Source organism: Triturus cristatus, chromosome 5_2 (assembly GCF_964204655.1).
Source record: "Triturus cristatus chromosome 5_2, aTriCri1.1, whole genome shotgun sequence".
Lineage (NCBI taxonomy): Eukaryota > Metazoa > Chordata > Amphibia > Caudata > Salamandridae > Triturus > Triturus cristatus.
This window is the reverse complement of record NC_140588.1, coordinates 851849175-851870029: the sequence shown is the minus strand read 5'-3', so window position 1 is coordinate 851870029 and position 20855 is coordinate 851849175.

Genomic DNA, 20855 nt, shown 5'->3' with positions numbered 1-20855 from the left:
CGTGCTTATGTTCTTAGTTGTGACATCTGCCAGCAGATTAAACCTTCAACTGCTGCGCGCCCGCCTCAAACACAGTTGTACACATCTTATAAACCACTTGGGTGTGTTTATTTAGATCACTGCGGTCCTTTCTCCTCTGATACTGCATATAAGTATATCTTGGTGGCAGTGGATTCGTGCACACGTTTTCTTTGGATCTGGCCACAACGGAGTGCTGATGCTCGAACTGTCACGAGGGTTTTGCGTGTCTTTGTGGGAATTTTTGCATGTGGTACCCTTCATTCTAACCAAGGTCCTGCGTTCGCCTCTAAGGCGTACAAAGAAGCCATGAGATCTTTGGGGTCCAAGTCACATTTTTGTCTCCATACCGGCCTGAGGGCAATAGTGTCGTGGAGCGAATGAACCGTGACTTAAAGCAATCCCTGACGCTAGGGTTTTAGGTACTGGCAGGAACTGGTTGGCCCATCTGTATAGCGTTCAACGTGCACTTAATAATCTCCCTAGAAGGTCTCTGGGTGGGCGGACCCCATACAAAATGCTCTTTGGCATAAAGATGTTTGTCCCGGACCTTGATGGTCTAAACATGGCGGAGTTGACCGTACCCTTTGATGTAGATGATCACTGTGCGGTATTACAGAAACTACAAGAGACCAGAGACAGTCTTGCAAAGGGACACTTGCCCTCCACAACTGATGCTGCACTTCAAATTCCGGTAGTTGGCTGGCTACCTCGAGTCGGTGACCTGGTCCGTGAGTAGGTGGAGAACAAGAAAGAGTTCAGCCCCGCTTATCATGCTCCAGTTCCAGTGCTTGGCGTGCAGGGTACGAGAACAGTAATGTTACCTCCACTTCCTGGTCGCAAGGATAACAGGTACATCTCCATTGACAATGTCAAACTACTACGAGTGGCTGATTCTTCTTAGTATGACTCCAGCGGTCTCTTGTCCAGCAATGCTGAGAAATTCTTTTTTGGCTCCGGCAACTACCAACAGGCTTGACATTGTCATCGAGATGCATACAGTTACTAATCCTTTATTGCCTTCACTGACTGGTGGTCCAGTTGAAGATACTGAGTATACTTATCCCGTAGATGTGTCGTTGCCTGGTTTACAATCAAGTGCAGTTGACCAGTCATGTTTGTCATTTGACACTAACTCTATGCCCCATTCGAAAATTTCAATTTTTGCTGCTTGGTTCAAAAGACATTTTTTAATCCCCCTTGGACTTACATTTGGCTGGTGCTCATAACTATTTATTTGTTTATGTCCTTTGGATTTGTGGATGTATTTTTTCGTCTAGTAAATGGACACTATCTCACCGAAAGATCTACAATTAGATTAATTGATGGAACTTTGGCCCCCCACTCTTCATCACACATCATGAAAAGGGACCAGACTTTTGTGGATATTACTGCCTGGCCTGTGTTAGATGGGATTGTATTGGATGCTGTTACATTTCAAATTCATGGTCCCACAGAGGTGATTAATGTTCCCAATGTACTTCGTGTTTCTATGGGGGATGTTCTTAAACAGAACATCTGCTCTGATGATTGGGATGTCCAAGCCATAGAGGCTCTTTTTTTCTGATTTAAAATATTATGCTGCTTTTGATGCTGAAGATTTGTACTTAGACACAGCAAATTATGGGGAGTTGTTTTGCTACCAACACTATGGCAATCATTTTCTGCATAAAGCAAATACATTTAGAAATGTTGTCAATTATATGCAATGGGAACATTGTCCAGCACCAATTGAAGGCAGCTCCAAAACTTTACTGAACAAATTTACATATTTTACTGATTTCAGTGTATCTGAACCTGAAGCCTTTTATTTTTTAAAGTGGCTGCTGAGTCAGCTTCCAAAGTTAGACTGACCCACACTAAATTATTGTATTCCAAGTCCTTTATGGATGAATTGGCTATAGGGTGTATGAGCTGTGGAAAGATACCATTGATCTTAAATCTGTTTGGGGTTATAAAGCATGGCAGGTACAAGGTACAGAAGCTCTGCATCGAGCTTGGCTTACCCAAACCACATGTTGTTTTTGAATTCTATGACTTTTCAAACCACCTGCTTTGGATTGGCTACTTCTAAAAAGATGAATGCCCCCTCTATTCCTGATCTGGGCGCTTATCCGAAATGGAATAATCACACAGATCTGTCCATTGATGCGTTGCAGTCATTCATTACTAATAAATCCTTCAACATTTCTAACTTAGACCCTGAAGGGTGGTTGATATGGCAGAAGAGCTCAGATTCCTGTCAACATCGTTTTCTGGGTCTGTACCCTGGCTATATACAGGTTAGGGTGGACCCCCGATTTGAATCTTCCCATTCTGTTACTACCTATTCTGTAGGGAAGTTATGTCAGAACTGGCTGCAACATTCCACCTTGTTATCTGTTAAACTTCATTTATCAAAATTGAATGACAAAGTAGATTTGAACGATTTTGTTAAAGGTCCGGTGGGTGGCAGGTCCAAAAGATGGGTGTATGCCATTTATAACGAAGTTTGGAAATTATCTCAAATTGAAGCTGCATCCAGATTAAGGGCTATTGATCAAGCAAATTTGGAAAAAGTGCTAGCTGTCATTGATAATAGCATTAACACCCTTTCTTCCAGAATTTACACATTAGATAATATTCTTTCATCTGTTGTGGATATTGAACAGGATGATATGTCTATTTTATACCATGGTCAAACTCAATTGTGTTCTATAATGCAGTTTGCATGGACTTTACAAACATTGAAGGCTGGGAAAGGTCCATGGGACTACATGAATACATCATCTTTATTCCTGCCATTTAATCTGACTGATAAACAATAGTTCATGTCCATGAAAGATGCGACATACTCATTATTGCATATAGATAAGTTAGAACCTTTACCATTCTCTGTGGCTGAATCAAACTCAGCTGTGTGGCTTATCCACGGTTTAATCACCTTACCATTTCCATTGTTTAAGTTCAGTTCATGTATGAAGAATTATGCCCTAGGCAGATACGAACCATTGGGTACTGATTTCCTGCATGGCGTTTGGTCACTCCCATTTACATACTGGTGCCTGAGAGAAGGTAAAGAGGTTTATTTGAAAGGAGAAGAATGCACTTCCACACCTGATCACTCAGTAGTCTGTAGGAACATCCAATTGCATGGCGCCTGCAACGTTCAGGCACATAATTTAGCATGCATTATGAAGGAAAATCCTGTTCCAGCAGTTACACCCACTTTTACATTATTAGCTAACAGCAGTTATTTGCTTTAAATAATGAGGCGCGCTGTGGGATGCTGGTGGGGATTCCGTACCTTTTAACTGTCTCACAGCGCGTAGTCTGTTGTAAAAATGTCCTTTTCTCACCCTCGCATGGGAGACTGGATGTATCCATCTGGCCTTCCATCCCAACCTTGAAAGCGGAGTTCAACAGGATGAGCAGAATAAGGGCTCTATTGTCTCATAAAGAAGTCGCTCTGACTTCCTCCAGTGAAACATTCGTCCTTCACGTGGCAAACACCCGCATTGAGGTGCATGCGCTTTTGAATACTGATCCACCCCTTCATTTTGGTGCTCTGATTCATACTATATTCATCGCCTCGTCAACAACAGGCTTGGTGCATTTTTTCAAAGTTGTGGGCTCCGGCCTCGTGACCTCCTTCCAAACAATATTTGGTGTGATACCGGCATTTTTTCATTTTATTTTTTCCAGCGCCTTCGGCGGGCTAATATTGATTCTCGCCCTGACTGCTGGTGTGCTGCTGTTGGTTTGTTTGATTCGCAATGGCTGCATGGTCTGTATCACAAGACAGACTGCCCCGGCTCCTTCAACTGCGCAACCGGATGCTTGAATACTATGGAACATTACCACTGGCCACTTTAAGCGTAGCCTATCGATTATCCTTCCGGTTCTCTTACTTTACTTGCGTGCAACCTGTTTTTCATTGCCTGGACTGTCCATTCAAATGGGCTCTGGATTTGTGCCTGTCGAACACGGTGTCTCCTGCCCCAGATTATGATCGACTAATGAGTCCCTTAGTGGCTCATGAGTTGGACTGTTCTGACATCGGGATTATGGCCTGTGGAGCGGCACATGGAGTCCTAGGGAATTGGGATATATATGCGGCAGCATATGACTTCTTGGCGAGAAGTTATCTTGAAGAACACACATGTTGTCCTCTGATTGTGCTAGAGGCTCCAGTTATTGAAGAACATATATGCTCATTTACTTTACTTGCCTGGATGGCAGACTCTTTTACTGAACATTGTAATGACTTCCTCTTGGAGGCGATTGCTACTTATTGTGCCTACACGTTGACGGATGAAATTGGCAGTTTTCCGTCTTCCGCATGTCCTAATCCAGATTTTTTAATGTTTTACTCCTCGTTGGGCTGTGTCACGCCCCTGCGAGATATTAAATTTTTTTCCTATTTCCAAAAAATCTTTCGAACTATCACTACCAATTATATGGATTGGCAATACATGAACTTGGTTCTGTCTCAATCGAACTTGAACTCTGCTTTCCTACATTGCTTCCCTATTTTGTTCGTGGTCCGATCAAGGGAGAGTGTAGTGGAGATGGGGTTCTATGTGCACACATTGCTATGTTAGCATAAGCACTTTAGATGTAAAACGGCATCTTGCTACTTTGCTGCTTTACTTTTTCTTCACATGAGAAAGGTCTGTTGTTAATTCACACTAGAGGGTTCATGAACAAGGAGTGAGCAAATGCATCTACATCACCACTCCAAACTGAGTATCTCACAAAAAGTATAGAGATGCTAGTAACCAGAAATAGGCCACTAATGTGTCTTTTATCAGAAAGCAATAGAGCGAGAAACAAGAAGGAAAAAAGTCTTTATTTATAAAGACGAGAACCCTCACTCACCCAAAGGTGACATGCTTCATCATTGGGTCCCCTCTTACACACTGCAACCACAAGGTATGCAATGTGGGCTACAACTCTCCAAGAGGAAGTAAGAGAGGAGCGTGAGGTGTTTTACAAGGTTACCAATTTAGGCAATGGGAGTGAGGGGCAGAGTGCACAAAAAAGTGCATTAAAAATAGCTCCTGGGTGACATAAGAAGTTTAATAATTATCCCCATGGGCTAAGATTAAAAGCAAGTGATACAGGACTGAAAAAATGTCCTGTTAGTCAATGGTCGACATGTTTCTGCCAATTGATAATAAATTCACGGCATTCATCAGGACCTCCAACGTTGTCACTCCGCTAAAAAATCAGTGAAATTTATAAAAAAAAGAAGACCATACTTAATTTGATATGGTAATTCTAGGACAGTGGCACCAGCTGCAGTCCGGTCCAGTGTCTACAAAAAACATATATAGACATCATAATTATTGTGAATTTCAACCATAGTGTACTCCCTGCACAAACACCACACATGTGAGAGCAAAACTTCACAGGTGATAACTTCGTAAAAAAGTGAACACGTACGTAACATCACTCACCTCGGGGTAATCACATCCCTAGATGTGCACCGCCACCTTAGTCTGAACACTGTGTGCAGAAGCCGTCAAGGTCAAATAATAACGTATGCTTTTGAATTCAGGTTGATCGGCCCACGCTCTAGCCATAACACGCACACAGCTGCAAATATCTGAAACTCGGGTGCCTTTAATATTGCATTTGCATGCATGACTCAGACACTTGGAGAAAACCTTTTCCAGACACAGAGCAGAGCTGATCCTGTGATGTGATTCACCTAAGCTGATATTTATGGTATGGGGTTCCCCATTCAAGCCAAGAGACCTTCTATTAGTTTCATAAAACTAGCTTACGTTAAATTTCGCTTTTATCACAATAGCTTTGTCTTATAGTGTACACTGATCTTGTAAACCCAAGGTACTAGTAACGCAATTGGCGTTTGTGTTGGAATATATGTAACACTTTTTTTCATAACGTACTCAGTTAGACATTGGCTACTGTAATGACCATTTTGGGATTAATTCGTTGTCGCTCTTAGCACATGTAAATGGGAATTTTTGAAAGTTTGCCTCACTCTATACTTTTGCCTTAAATGAGCTAATCAATAAGTTTTCATTAATGATGAAATGCCTTTGAAATATCTCAAGTAAGCCTAACTGGCTATCTTTTTATATAGGGTGTGTCCGTGTTTTGTACAATCTGGGTTTATGTATTGGTTTTATTTTATTTTCAGATACCGATAGCGGGATCTAATGGTTCCCGTTTATTATTATATGTGTGAAACTACTGCTTCTGCATTGGCGATTCATTTTGAATCTCATTCTCCTGTTGAAAACTAAAACAGCGATATGATTAAGCATTCACTAAAGACATGAATTCTCTCTAGTTAAAACATGTTTCTTGTCTTATGTTGACTAATGTCCGGACTCCATTTTGTATTGTCGTGTCTCCACGTGCTCAGCACGAGAATAGTCCTACCTTTTCGCCAGTTGCTCTTGTAATCTGCCTAGTAACAGTCTATAAATAGCTCCTTTGTCCGTCTGGCGCATGCCCAGACTTGACCACATCTGTTATCAGTTAGTCCTTGCTTGACCATGTTTTCGCGGGCTTAAGGAGTGTGTTAACTCCGCCCACATATTGGTTCTGTATCGAAAATGACCATAAAAGGTAATTAATTTTGCTTCATGTTGTATCCACCCACTTATGAGCCCCTCTGTTGTGTATAAAAGGGGACCGTGTACGCAAGTTCTTTGTGCTACTCTATGCAATACTGAAGAGTGTTGTATAGGTTGTAGGACCACCCTTAAGGGTTAATAAACTCTGTCTTTGTATTTTGCAGTTTCCATGCCAACTTCCTTCTAGTTTTTGTTACAGGAGAGCGAACCCTTGTACTCTGCGGGCCTAGCTGGGGCCTGTATTCATCAATTGGCGCCCGTCACGTGGGGCTCATCGGCGACTCGGATGCTCGAAGGACTGGTCGTGACGAAGGTGAGGAATTTTGCCGGGGATGTGATCACTGCCAGTGGCGTTTTAGTCCTGGCATCCCGAGGTTTTCTTCCTTCCCTTCCGAACTGACCTTCTGGGTGGCGCCGGTCCTCGACTGAGACCTCTTCTGTCGGTTTTGCCGTGACAGCCGTTTGGGCGAATTTTGGAACTTGGCAGTTGGAATCTGGACACTCTTGATTGGTAAGAACCGTTGTACGGTACTTGCTCCGAGTTTTGACGCCTGGGTTGGCTATTTGAGTTTGATTTGTGATGACCGGTCATACCTTGTATTGATTACTGTGAGAATATATGCATTGCAACACATATAGGCAGGTAATGTGGAGATATTTCTCCGGAGCTGTGTAAATTTGAACGGCGCAAAGTTTAAGTGCCATTTTTGGTAATACTGCATATTTTGCATTATTTTTGAGCATGCCTGCTTTTAGCGCACTCCGTAAGTGGTGCTGCTGCTTTGGAAACCGGTTGAACCTCGAGGAATCTGCTCCAGCCCCCCCAGAGGGGACTCCTAATAGGGATATGTATGTGAAGCATGGTCTTTCTTCTATAATGTACAGCACAGTATGGAGGAAATACACCAAAAAGGATCCTGAGTTGCGCTGGCCTTTGTATGGATCATTTGATATGCGTAAGATTGAGTATGTGGAACAGTGTATGTGTAAACGGCGTGCTCGGCAAGACATGTTTGAATGTGTACGGTTATGGGTGAAGGAAGTGCGTGAGCGAGAGAAACGTGAGAAAGCGCTGTTTGATAAAGAGCAACGGAAAAATGATCATGTGCGAGCACAGGAAGCGAAGCGTCGGGAGGAAAGAGAACTGGCGGAGAGACAAGAGAAAGAGCGTAGGTTGCAAGTCTCGGGTCAATATGCTGTCCGCCAGCCACTTTATCCTGTCCTTACTAATCTTGAAGATGATTTTTATTTATTAGATTGTTCTCCGCCCCCTTATGTTGGCGCGTCCGCCCCGAGATCACAGGAGTCTGGATTGGTTTCGGATAAGGTAGACACGCGGTCTATATTATCAGTTGAGCGTATGGGTGAGCTTCGGAAAATTTCTCTTCGTGCACTTAAGGGCAAGTTATCCCTCACTGAATTGTTGGACTCTTTGGAAAAGTGGCAGGATAGAGAGAAGTTGTATTTTTTGGAAACCTTTTCTGACGAAGTGATTACTGCCTTTCGGAAATATTCAGAAGTTTTTGAGCCTGATGATGTAGTATTAGATGCTAAAGCATTACGTAACGGTGTTTTTTCTCCCTTTAAGGCGCCTGCTGCGGTTCGACGGCTGTTTGCATTGCGGGACGCGGCGAGTGACCTTAAAGAGAGAGCGCGCCTAAAAGCAGGGGAGGAGGAGCAGTCGGATCCACGTATCAGCGATGACCAACCATCTACCTCCCACTCAGATAAGAGCGAACTAGTGCATGCTAAACCGATGCGAGAGGCGGCACCTTTGTATGTTCCTCCTAAAGGAGCGGGAACTAGTTCAGATATTACTTCCGCCGATGCTAAGGGATATTTTGTGTATAACTGGGTCTATACTCCCTGGCATAGGGCTGATGTTATGGCATTAAAGAATGCATTGCCTGACCCCCGCAAGAATCCAGCGGCCTTTTATGAAGAGGTTGAGGGGGCCTTGAATTCTTGTACTATGACTTTAGCAGATATAGACTTGTTTTTTGGGCTCATATTACCACCGGATATGTGGAGATCTGTGCGGAAGGTGGATGATGTTTCCGCTTTTAAGGCTAGGTGGTCCGAGATTGAGGATGAGGATAAGGAGAGAAAACCCGCGCAAAAACCACCGCGGATTATTTTAGATCTTCCTGCTGCTATTTTGACTAAGCTGAAAACGATTATTCCCCCTAAAAAGATTGACTGGAATATGTTAGCATCGTGTAAACAGAAGGTTGATGAATCAGTCTCAGATTTCTTTACGCGCTTTGAGGAGACATTTCATGATTTCAGTGGTCAGTCACTTACGGATGATACGGGTCGCCATCTTTTTGTGGATAAATATGTGGCGAACTTATTACCGGGAATAGCAGCTCGTTTAAAAGCGAGTGAAAGTTCTTGGTCCACTTCGTCTCCGGCATCCCTCCTGACTATGGCTCAGTATTATGAGCGTCAGGAGCAAGAAGCGAAGGGGCAGGAGGAGAAGAAATCAAAAGATTTGAAAACAAAGGTGATGTTAGTGCAAGTGTATGGTCCGCCTCGTCGGGGTGTCGATAGAGGTAGGGGAGGATTCTATGGTCCCCCTTTGGGTCGGTCAGATGTAAATAGAAATCAATGTGCGTATTGTAAACAGTTGGGTCATTGGGCCAGAGATTGTCCGGTGTTGTATGCATCTCCTCCGGGACGTGGTCAGGGACCACCGAGAGGTAGAGGGGGCTTTTCGAATTTCAGAGGGAATTCTAATGATCGTGCTCGCTTTGAACCTAACGCGCAGCAGCGAGATAGACCCAATGTATTTGATCGACAGCACCAGTATCAAATGTCAGAGACTGACCCCTCTGGGTACCATGATTCGCAGCATGCATAGGAATGCGTTGGATGGGGGTTAGAATCAGTTGAAGTGCCGGTTGATCAGAAGGGTCCTTATGTTTCAGCAAAGGTTTTGGGTTCTACTGATCGGTTCCTAGTTGATACAGGAGCTACCCGCAGTGCGCTGTCCAAACAATTGGTTCCGAGGGCTCCCCCATCTGGCTTAATGGTTACATCGGTAGGGTTTGATGGTACACTCTCTCGAAGCCCTCTTTCCCGACCCCTTGCATTCCATGTTGATCCCTTTTCTGCACCCTGTCCGTTTCTGCTTGCCCCGAACACGCCTGACAACATTATGGGTCTTGATATGCTCAAGCACTTCAGAGCTACGATCCGCTGCTCCCCCGATGGAGTACGTGTGATCTTAAATGATAATCACCCGATGACAGACCGGATGTGTGTGGTCATGGAGGATACTGTGTTAGCTTCCCTCCCTCATTCTTTGTGGGCTACTTCAGATACTGATGTGGGACGGATGGTGATTCCACCTGTCCATATTAGTGTCCAGGAGGGTGCGGTGTTACCGCGCCTCCCGCAGTATCGCATTTCCCAGGAGGGGGAGGAGGCACTCATTCAGATTGTGCAGGATTTGATTAAGGTGGGGGTAGTGGAAGAAGTTCCCTATAATGTTTGCAACAGTCCTATCTTACCCATTTTGAAGAAAGATACGGATGCTAGGGTTTATCGGTTTATCATCGATTTAAGGGAAGTGAACAAGATTGTGATACCCCAGTATCCAGTGGTTTCTGATATCACGACGTTACTCACTTTGGTCCCGCCAACGGCGGCCACGTTTTCAGTTATTGATTTGAAAAATGCCTTCTTTTCGATCCCTATTCATCCTGATAGCCGATACCTTTTTGGTTTTACTTTGAATAATAGGTCTTATAGATTTTGTAGAGTCCCTCAGGGCTACACAGAAAGCCCTAGCATTTACAGTCAAGCATTGAAAAGACAATTGGATTCCTTTGTTCTGCCTGAGGGTGTCGCCCTTATACAATATGTCGATGACATCTTGTTGGCGGCTGACACTCCTGAGCTGTGTGAGAAGAGTACGTTATCCTTGCTTTCTTTTTTGGCATCTCACAATCACAAAGTGTCGAAGAAGAAATTGCAATTCTGTAGACCAAAGGTGACTTATTTGGGTCACCTTTTGTCTAAGGAGGGGCGTGCACTCACACCAGATCGTATTCAAGCAATTTTGGACACGCCAGTGCCTTCCACACAGAAGGACGTGCGCGCATTTTTGGGTCTTGCCTCTTTTTGTAGGCAATGGATATTGGGGTTTTCACACATAGCTAAGCCATTGTTAGCACTTTTGACAAAAGACACACCAATTCCTCTTCCCTGGTCAAATGAGTGTGAAATTGCCTTTCAGCAATTACGACAAGCCCTTTGTTCAGCACCAGTGTTAGGTACCCCTGATTATACGAAGCCCTTTTCACTGAACGTGCATGAGAAAGATGGATGTGCATTATCAGTTTTAGTGCAGATGCACGGCGACAAGCAGCGCCCTTGTGCATATTTTTCGGCTGTACTTGATCCTGTTGCCCGAGCGTTGCCTGGTTGTTTTCGCTCGGTTGCAGCGACAGCTGTGTCAATACGCCAAAGCGAGGGAATTGTGCTATCTCATAAGCTGTTGGTATTAGTTCCCCATGCTGTTGATGCCCTGCTTAATCAGACAAAGACGCAACATTTGACCAGTGCCCGTTTAACGGGATATGAGTTGACGCTTTTGGCTCCTCATATTACGTTAAAGAGGTGTGCAACGTTAAATCCAGCCACATTGTTGCCGTTCCCGGAAACTCAGTCTGAAGCACGAAAAGCACATGATTGTATTCTCGTGACTGAGGAACAGACAAAGGGTCGTATTGATCTCCAGGATACGCCCTTTACAGATGTAGATGGAGAACTGTGGGTGGACGGATCATGCCTGAAGCTACCAGATGGTACCACTTCAGCAGCGTATGCAATTACCACACTGCAAACAATAGTGGAGACAGCACACATACCGCAGAAATCAGCTCAAGCAGCGGAACTGATAGCATTAACACGAGCATGTGAGCTCAGTTCAGGATTGTGTGTGAATGTCTATACAGATAGCCGCTATGCCTTCGGAGTAGCGCACGATTTCGGCCTACTTTGGAAGGAGAGAGGGTTTCTAACGTCACATGGAGCGCAGATAATGTATGGGGAGTTAGTTCACAACCTTTTGACTGCATTAACATATCCAAAGAAGATTGCTATAATTAAATGTAGTGCCCATAGGAAAGTGGTTGATAAAGTTGTAGAAGGGAATGCTCTGGCAGACCGGGTGGCACGAGAGACTGCGATGCAGCCTGGTGTTACTGCAATGTATGTTGTGAAGTCACAGGCAGAAAAATGGCACGATGCTAGGAGAGAAGTGCTGGAAATACAGAGGACCGCTTCTGATAAAGAACGGGAGCAATGGTCCAATGATGGAAAATTAGATGACGAAGGGTGTTGGAGAAATAAGCAGATTGATAAATGGAAGTTACCCACAGCCTTCGTACAACCTATGGTTCAGATGGCACATGGACTAGCGCATGTCGGAGCTTCCGCAATTGTTAAATTACTCACACAAGTTTGGGAGCATCCGGAGATCGCTAGTACGGCAAAGAGGGTAGTGCAGACTTGCATGATTTGCCTGAGGTATAACCCAGGAAAGGGTACACGAACTCCAGCAGGAGGATTTGCAACACCTACTGCACCCTTTGAGGTTTTGCAGATGGATTACATTCAGCTTGAGCGCTGTAACAATCTGAAGTATGTTCTAGTAGTGGTTTGTGCCTTCAGCAAATGGGTTGAGGCATACCCTACGAAAGACAATACTGCAATGACTACAGCCAAGATGCTATTGAAGGAGTTCTTCCCTCGATACGGTGTTTGCAGATTGTTATGGAGTGATAATGGACCTCATTTTATAGCAGACGTTATAAAGTATATCCTGAAGGGTCTAGGCATTACCCAGAAATTCCATGCAGTATTTCACCCTCAGTCTGCGGGATTGGTAGAGAAGTATAACGGTATTCTGAAGCTTAAGATCGCTAAGATCCAAGCTTCGACTTCTTTGACTTGGCCAGACGCTTTACCGCTGGCATTATTGTCAATTAGATCGATACCGCATTCTCGGACCGGTCTCACACCTTATGAGATCGTCTTTGGACGCCCAATGAATATTTGGGGTCCACCAAAACCTAAGTCACTGCATGATGTACCTTGTGTAATGATGAATGATTATCTGGCACAGTTAACGGATAATTTGGTTTCTATTCATCAACAGGTTCGAGAAGCGCTCCCTGATCGGTCCACAGGTGAAGGTCATAATCTCCGACCTGGGGACCAGGTGATGCTGAAGGTTTTCGAAAGGACGAACAGTCTGGAGCCGAGATGGGTTGGTCCTGAGCAAGTCTTGCTCGCAACGAGGACAGCTGTGCGGGTTTCTAATCGGAAGAACTGGATCCACTCCTTGCACTGTCGTAAAGTGCCGCCTGGATTGGTGGAGCCTGCTGTGTTGACCGACCATCGAGAAATCCTGACTGCGGAGAAAGGCCGTGCTGTGGAACCGAACGACACTGAGGAGCTCTTCCCGAACCAAACGATTCCTGGAGGAGGAAGATATCACCTCCGACCAAGAAAGTGACTGCTGTATCCAAAGTTGTCAGAACGGCCCTTAGGTTAGTGAAACGGAGAGCCAATGTGGCAAGGGGGGGGATCAGCCCTGCATTAGTGTAGCGACACCCGTCTTGGCCCGCTGGTGAAGAAATCAACGGCTGCCTAAGGGGAAGAGTTCTGACAACCTTTTTAGTTTCAGGAAGATATTGACTTCTTACTACAAGATGGAGAAGAGGAAGATTCTTTGTGCGACAAGCTTTATTATCATTGTGGCTATTGTTGGTATAACCACATGGTTTGTTGAGGATGTGACTCCTGCCCGTGAGTTGCTTGTTTTGACCACCCCAGTGCCTGAGGAGCACTACTTTTATACCCTTCCATATCAAGAATTGAAGCATCGTCAGTCTTATTTGAATAACACTTTCATCCAGATGTTGCATCACACCCATGTTGCTACTAATGCTACGAACTGTTGGATATGTGGTATGATGCCAGCTCATCAGAAGAAAGGAGGAACGCCATTCATACCTCTTCCCTTTTCTCATAATGGCTCTTGTAGAGCATGGTACACTTTGCTTTTTGCCACACGGAAGCCTACAGTGGGACGATTACTCTTTAGATCTAATAGGGAATGTCATCAAGATAAAGATGGTAATCCACAAGCGAATGGGACAATATGGGAATGGGAAGAATATCGACCAGACAATGAATCGATCCCCTACATTTTCACGAACACAAGAGACACTGTAGGGAGAGAACGGTTTGTGATTCAAGTGGCACAAGCTCAAGCGGACCTGTGTGTCCAGAGTGTGGGTTATATTCCTGCTGGTGTTAGTGACTGTATCATTATCCTGAACATTGACAGGTTGAATAATAGTACTTTCTTAGCTTCCCATAACACATACTTCGTATGTGGGAATAAGGGTTATTATCGTTTGCCAGCCGGTTGGTCCGGAGTATGCTATGTAGCATTCCTATTACCTCCTGTATTTTGGGCACCTGCATCTTATCATAAAGATTTGAAGTTGTTGAACAATGTGACTGTAAATAGGTATAAACGTACTCTATCTATTGACGATGTTGACCAAACTGATACTAGTTTGCAGCAGTATATTGATTTTAATTTAGGATTGTTTTTCTTTGTTGGAGCTGCCCTAAATAGTAGGAAAGTTCGAAGATTAACAAGAGTTGTAGAGGCTGTGACAAATCAAACCGCTGCTGCTCTTGGGAATCTTACAGAAGAATTACAAATTACCAGAATTGTTGCATTACAGAATCGTATGGTATTAGATGTTATGTTAGCTGACCGAGGTGGAGCATGTAAAATTATCGGAAGTAGTTGTTGTGTGTTTATTCCTGACCATACGCCATCAGTTTATAATGCTATCAATAAATTGCATAAAATTGCAGCTGAAATCCATACAGAAAATGGCACTTGGACCTTGTCTGGATGGTTTTGGGCAATGATCACCACATGGGGGTAGAAGGTTTTGACTGGTCTTTGTATTATTGTAGCAATTCTGTTTTCTTGTTGCATTTGTGTCCAATGTGGTCCTTTACTTTGTTCCCCATGTGTGTCATTCTGTATTCCTGATAAGAAAGCTATTGCCAATGTCACCTATCAGAAACATTTAACTAAAGAGGTAGAAGAGATGATGAAAATTGACATATATGATGATTATCCTAATAAACCGAATGTCTTCAGTAAATGCTGAAAGGGTCGTCTGTTGAAAACTAAAACAGCGATATGATTAAGCATTCACTAAAGACATGAATTCTCTCTAGTTAAAACATGTTTCTTGTCTTATGTTGACTAATGTCCGGACTCCATTTTGTATTGTCGTGTCTCCACGTGCTCAGCACGAGAAGAGTCCTACCTTTTCGCTAGTTGCTCTTGTAATCTGCCTAGTAACAGTCTATAAATAGCTCCTTTGTCCGTCTGGCGCATGCCCAGACTTGACCACATCTGTTATTAGTTAGTCCTTGCTTGACCATGTTTTCGCGGGCTTAAGGAGTGTGTTAACTCCGCCCACATATTGGTTCTGTATCGAAAATGACCATAAAAGGTAATGAATTTTGCTTCATGTTGTATCCACCCACTTATGAGCCCCTCTGTTGTGTATAAAAGGGGACCGTGTACGCAAGTTCTTTGTGCTACTCTATGCAATACTGAAGAGTGTTGTATAGGTTGTAGGACCACCCTTAAGGGTTAATAAACTCTGTCTTTGTATTTTGCAGTTTCCGTGCCAACTTCCTTCTAGTTTTTGTTACAGGAGAGCGAACCCTTGTACTCTGCGGGCCTAGCTGGGGCCTGTATTCATCACTCCCTTTATTAAGGTGAGGTGTTTTTCTTTATTTGATTTCTATCTACCCTTATCCTTGTTCTTTGGCCTATGTATATCTTGTGCCTGAGACTAGTGTTCTGTCTACATTGTATATCGATGTTTATGTAATTATGCAATTAATTTTTTCAGGGATCACTTCAGGTTTTATATATACCTGCTTCCATTGACTATTAGGAGCCATTACTTGATACAAGTTGAATATTCCTTATCATTGATTTACGCTTCAGGTGAGGCTCATTATATAAGGTTTGTCTACCTTTCTCATTAGGACCATTTGCTATTTATCTTGCTAGTTAATTATTCATAAAGAATAATGACATCTTTATTTATTTTCAATAACAAATAAGCGTGCTGTTTTATGTAACATATTGCTAGGTTGACCGTCAACCAGAACCTTTCTTCTTTCTTTAATCTTGAATATCCTTTCTTGTGTTTTTTTTGTTCTCGTCTTCCCGTATGGACCATTGTTGTTGATATGGCATTTTGTTGTAAAAAAAAAAATATACAATTTTGTTTTTTTTGTTTAGAATTATATGGACTGACGTAATTGATGTATCTGTAGTAGTGTCTGAACACACTTCAAGCATTTAACTTGAATCTTCATGTTCTCTTAGAAATTGTTTTGATATTCCTAGTAAGGTGAGACACCTTTCATATTATTTCTTAAAAAAGTTTTTGATTTTGACTAATATTCAGGGTCTATTCCAATATCTCTTATAATTTTGGATGTCTCTATCCCGTTGCCTTCTGTTTTGAGATTGGTTATATTACGTTTTCCGGTCTATCTTTGGATTTCGATTCTTCTGGTTGCCTTTCTTTAGTCAATTCTTTGTTCTCTTTTTCTGTCTTTATCCTCTTAAGTTCATTTGTCGAAGTGTACTTTAATCTTGGTACTTGGGTCTCTTTATATCTAAACTGTATTATGGTGTATGTGGCACCTATTTCCTTTTCTCTTTACTTTTTTTCTTCTTTATTTGATGATGTCCCTTTTTTTCTATTTTTTATCTGTATTGTCCTTTGCGCACCACGTTTTTACTAATAAATATGATAACATTTTCCTTCTCTGTTAGCTCGACGTATACAGTTTTGATTATTATGTATAGTATTTTGTTATTGTCAAAAAAAAGTTTTATCTTGGTTTTGGGTCGTTCATTCTTTTGTTCTTCCGTGTTTTTGATTTTTGTATTTATGATTTTTGTATTATTATTTTTTCAATTGTGTTGTATTGCTCATTGTTTTTCTTAATTGAACATTTCAATGTGTATATATATGTATATTTATGTGCAAAAATGTTTTTATGACTGTTACAGCCCTGACGAAGTTCCCGGGGCACTGGGGAACGAGACGCGTTGGCTGTGTGCCGTTTTTAGCAAAACAACTGTGAATAAAAGAAGAATTTATTTGGACCACAAGTGCGTTTCCTGTTTGACTCCTACTAGAGTGCACCTTCCATTTTTTTGGACTGGCTTATTGATTTGGCATCTTTCGACAGCGGATGCGGGGAGTTGTTGCACTTGACTTTTGACACATGCAATTATTGGAATTGAGGTGCTTGACCTTGGTCAGCTGTTGTGTATCTTATTGTTTTGTTTCAAACAATACTGCAACTTGCTGGGGGACACTTGATGTCCATTCTCAGCCAAATAATTCATCTGTGCATATCAGTTTTGCAAGCTTCTCGAGTACTTGACGCAATTAGCAGGTCACGAATATACTGCACCAAGACAGAGTTACAGGGCATAACCATAGACTCCAAATTATTTTTAAGGATCTGGTTGAAAATGAAAGGATTCTCGCTTCACCCTTGTGGGACTCAGCAAAATGCCAAAACACGATTTGCAAGACTAAATGCAAAGAGGAGCTGACTGTCAGCCTGCAAGGGTATGGAGAAGAAAACCTGGTGCAAATCGGTAATAGAGAACCTTTCAGCCTCATATGAAATTTGAAACAATATCGCAGCAGCATTTGGCACCATGGGACAACAAGGAATCCCCATAAGATTTATCTTGCAAAGGTTCTGCACTATGCAATACTCACTGCTAGGCTTTGGCAGGCCCATAATACATGGACCCCCCAAAATCTCTTTCAAAATTTCTTGTTGAATCACAATCTCGATTAGTGGAGTTCTTCCGGCAATTGTTTCAAGGGTCAGATTATACTGCAGTCTTCGGACATATTCTACATTTGACTTTATATGTATACAGACAGGCACAATTCCTGTAATGAGTCCAATGTGCTTTCCTGAAAAATCCCAAAGCTCAGACCTCACATAGTCTCTAAGATCTAGGAGTAAATATTCACTTGTCATCATAGGGTACAGTGTAACAACCAGGTTTTGATTCTGGATTTTAGAGGACACATTCTCGTTATGGATCTGAAGATCAAGACCTCACTATGTACAGTAATGTCCTAATAAACTCAAATGATTTTTATAGTGACATCCTCAGTAATGGAGTTCCGTATTTGTTGATTATCAACTCCAACAACTTCAGATACGTCTTCGAGAGAGTAGTAGTCCTGGAACTTTCACTGATCGCATACTAGAAAAGGTAGCACCAGTAACAACCAAGATTAATGTCAATTATTGAAGCCCCAACCCCACATGCCCTGCCCTCATTTGTCTTGAAGCCACAGGAACTAATGAATCAGTCAGCGGCCAGAAATAAAAAAGCGCAGCATGGCCTGAAAATAAAATTCAATTTTTAGATATTTTAATACAGGGGTCGATGGGGGAAACAAACATAAGGGGGAAATGCCCTGGAACCCTAATAAAGAAACCTCCCCTGTTCCCATGTCATCGACTTCACATTTGGCAACCCTTGAAGTGACCTCAAAGGTCCATAAGCGATCTGATTCTTTGATTCATCTGCACTCGCACCACAAGGAGAATTCACTTTCAGTGGGCCCATGGGAAGAAACTTTACATTCAAACTTGTAGGAGCCTTCTTTGGGGCTCTCCACTCAGTTGGAACAGCCACATTATGTGTAACACTCCTTGTGGAGCTAGGATTCAAAATAGGTTATACAGGCCCAATGTTAACTGGGACAGTGAGAGCATCAGTAACATTCAAAGCTGATGTAACATTTGGAACTGTAGTGGGCAGGAGACCAAATTCCCAAATTTCCTCCCACTGAGGTTTAATTCATATTCACAGGGGTGGTCCCCATTATATTAGGACTCACAGTCACTATTGCCATAGGAATTTCAATATGTCCACTAATAGTAGCACTTTCAACTTCCCTTGTTTGAGACCCTTTTTATAGGACTATCACTAGTATTGCTGTAAACATTTTAACCTACATCATGGTGCAGACAGTAACACCTACAGCTCCTTTTCTACAAGATCCAGGTGAACTGCCTTTAAAATGGCACCTATGGCTTAGATCTTTCAATACATATTTAAGAACCTACTGATAATATGTTTAAACTGGCTCACAAGAGGCACTGTATTATTTTTTGGGGGTTGAAGGTCAAAATGTTTTGATCTATTGTCAGAGTACACACTTGGGGAGGATGAGCTTATTGGTGAATTGCAGATTGCTGTAAAACACCTGCAAATGTATTTTGAGGGTAAAGTCAATTTGGTCAAATGAAGGAATACTTTTTTCACAAGAGCACAAGGTCCACTGGAGTCAATTGACATGTGGTACAGCTTTTTAAAAGTACTTGTTTCTTATTGTTACTTAGAAAATGTTATTTGTCAGTTAATTTGTGATCAACATGTGTCAAGATGTTATTCTAAAAAAATATAAGAAAGGTTATTGGCTTGTAAAAATCCTACTTTAGATGAAGCAGTAGATAAAGCCAAAAACACAGAGTGCTCACAGAATGATTCTAAGCAATTGGAATCCACTGCGTGCCCAGTTGTTGTTGTCAACAATAGCAACATGGATCAAACAAATGCTGTACCACCTAATAATGGTAAAGTTTGAGGACCACGTAGTATCACTAAACCACAATGTTTCAGATGTGGATCTTTGGCGTATGATTTGAACTTCAAGAAATATATCCAGCAGTGGGGCAGAAATGCTGGAAGTGTAGTAAAGTAGGTCATTTTGGAAATGTGTGTAAAGGTGGCAAGTGCAACATTGTTCGAAGTGTACATGACCACACTGTAAATGATGATGTTGAAGTAGTGGGAAGTAAAATCAATGAATTCGTTTTGTCTACTGAGGTTTGAGAAATTGGGGGTGTAGATAAAATAGATATGTTACAGTGACCTGCATATAGATATTTCTGTTGATGGTCATTCCCTTGTTGCATGATTCAGGTTCTAGAAACATCATAATTAAGATTGTTAAGTGCCAGGAAAATGGACAGACAAACCACTCTTGCATCCGGATGTCATTACGACTGCTTTTGAAGGTGGTAGAATCGATCTGCTGTGCTATTTTTGGGCAAAAATTGGTTTGTATAACAGGAAGATAAAAGGCACGGTATATGTTGCCAAAAGTAGCTATGAATGTGTTGGGAGGGTGGCAAAAACCTGATCTTGGGATGATAATCTGACAAAAGTATGAGGCGTCCTGTGGCTGTAGCTGAAAATCATTGTTTTGGGGGAGTTTACTCTCTGTCAAAAGATCAATGATTTACAAGTTTTGAGAAGGTATTTTGCAATGACATTAAGAAAATCAAAAACTTTCTGCACACAATTAGAGTCAAAGATGGGTGTGTTCCAGTGAAGCACCACAAATGATGTACTGTTCTGCTGAGTGTGGATGTACAGTTCCGCTGAGGAATTTTCACAAATCTTGAGAAAAATGCAAGAAGATGGCATCATTGAAGCTGTAGATGCCGCATTGTGGTTCTAGCTAAAATTAAAATTATGAATAACCTTTATGCATTGACCTCAGGTTCTATAGCGGTGGAAAGCTTTTCTCTATTGAGAATCTTAATACGGCAGGTAGTTTATCAACTTGGATCTTAAGTCAGCTTACCGTCAGGTTATTCTGGATGAAATTCCTCCTCATCTCACAGATTTTATCACATATGATGGTGTATTTCAATCTGATGATGAAGATGTTGAGCAATGTATCATAGCTAAGGTTGAGGATTGCGTAGTATGGAAAGCATGGAGGTTTGGAGGAATGAGATAAACCAAGATATATCGTTGCAGGAGGCTATTGGATTTCTGATTTAAGATTGTCCTCATGAAAAATCAGTGTGTGTCAATTTGCAACCTTTTTGCAACATGGCCACTGAGCTATCCGTGGAAGATGGTGTGTTGGTAAGAGGAGACAAACTTATTCCTTCTGCGGAAGTTCAGGAATGGATTTTGGAAACAACTCATGCTGATTATCTTGGCTTAAAACCCACCACATTGAAACTTTGTAGTAGCTTCTGGTGACTTGGCATGAATGGTGTTGTTGATGATTTTGTTTGTAATTGTTGTCAATG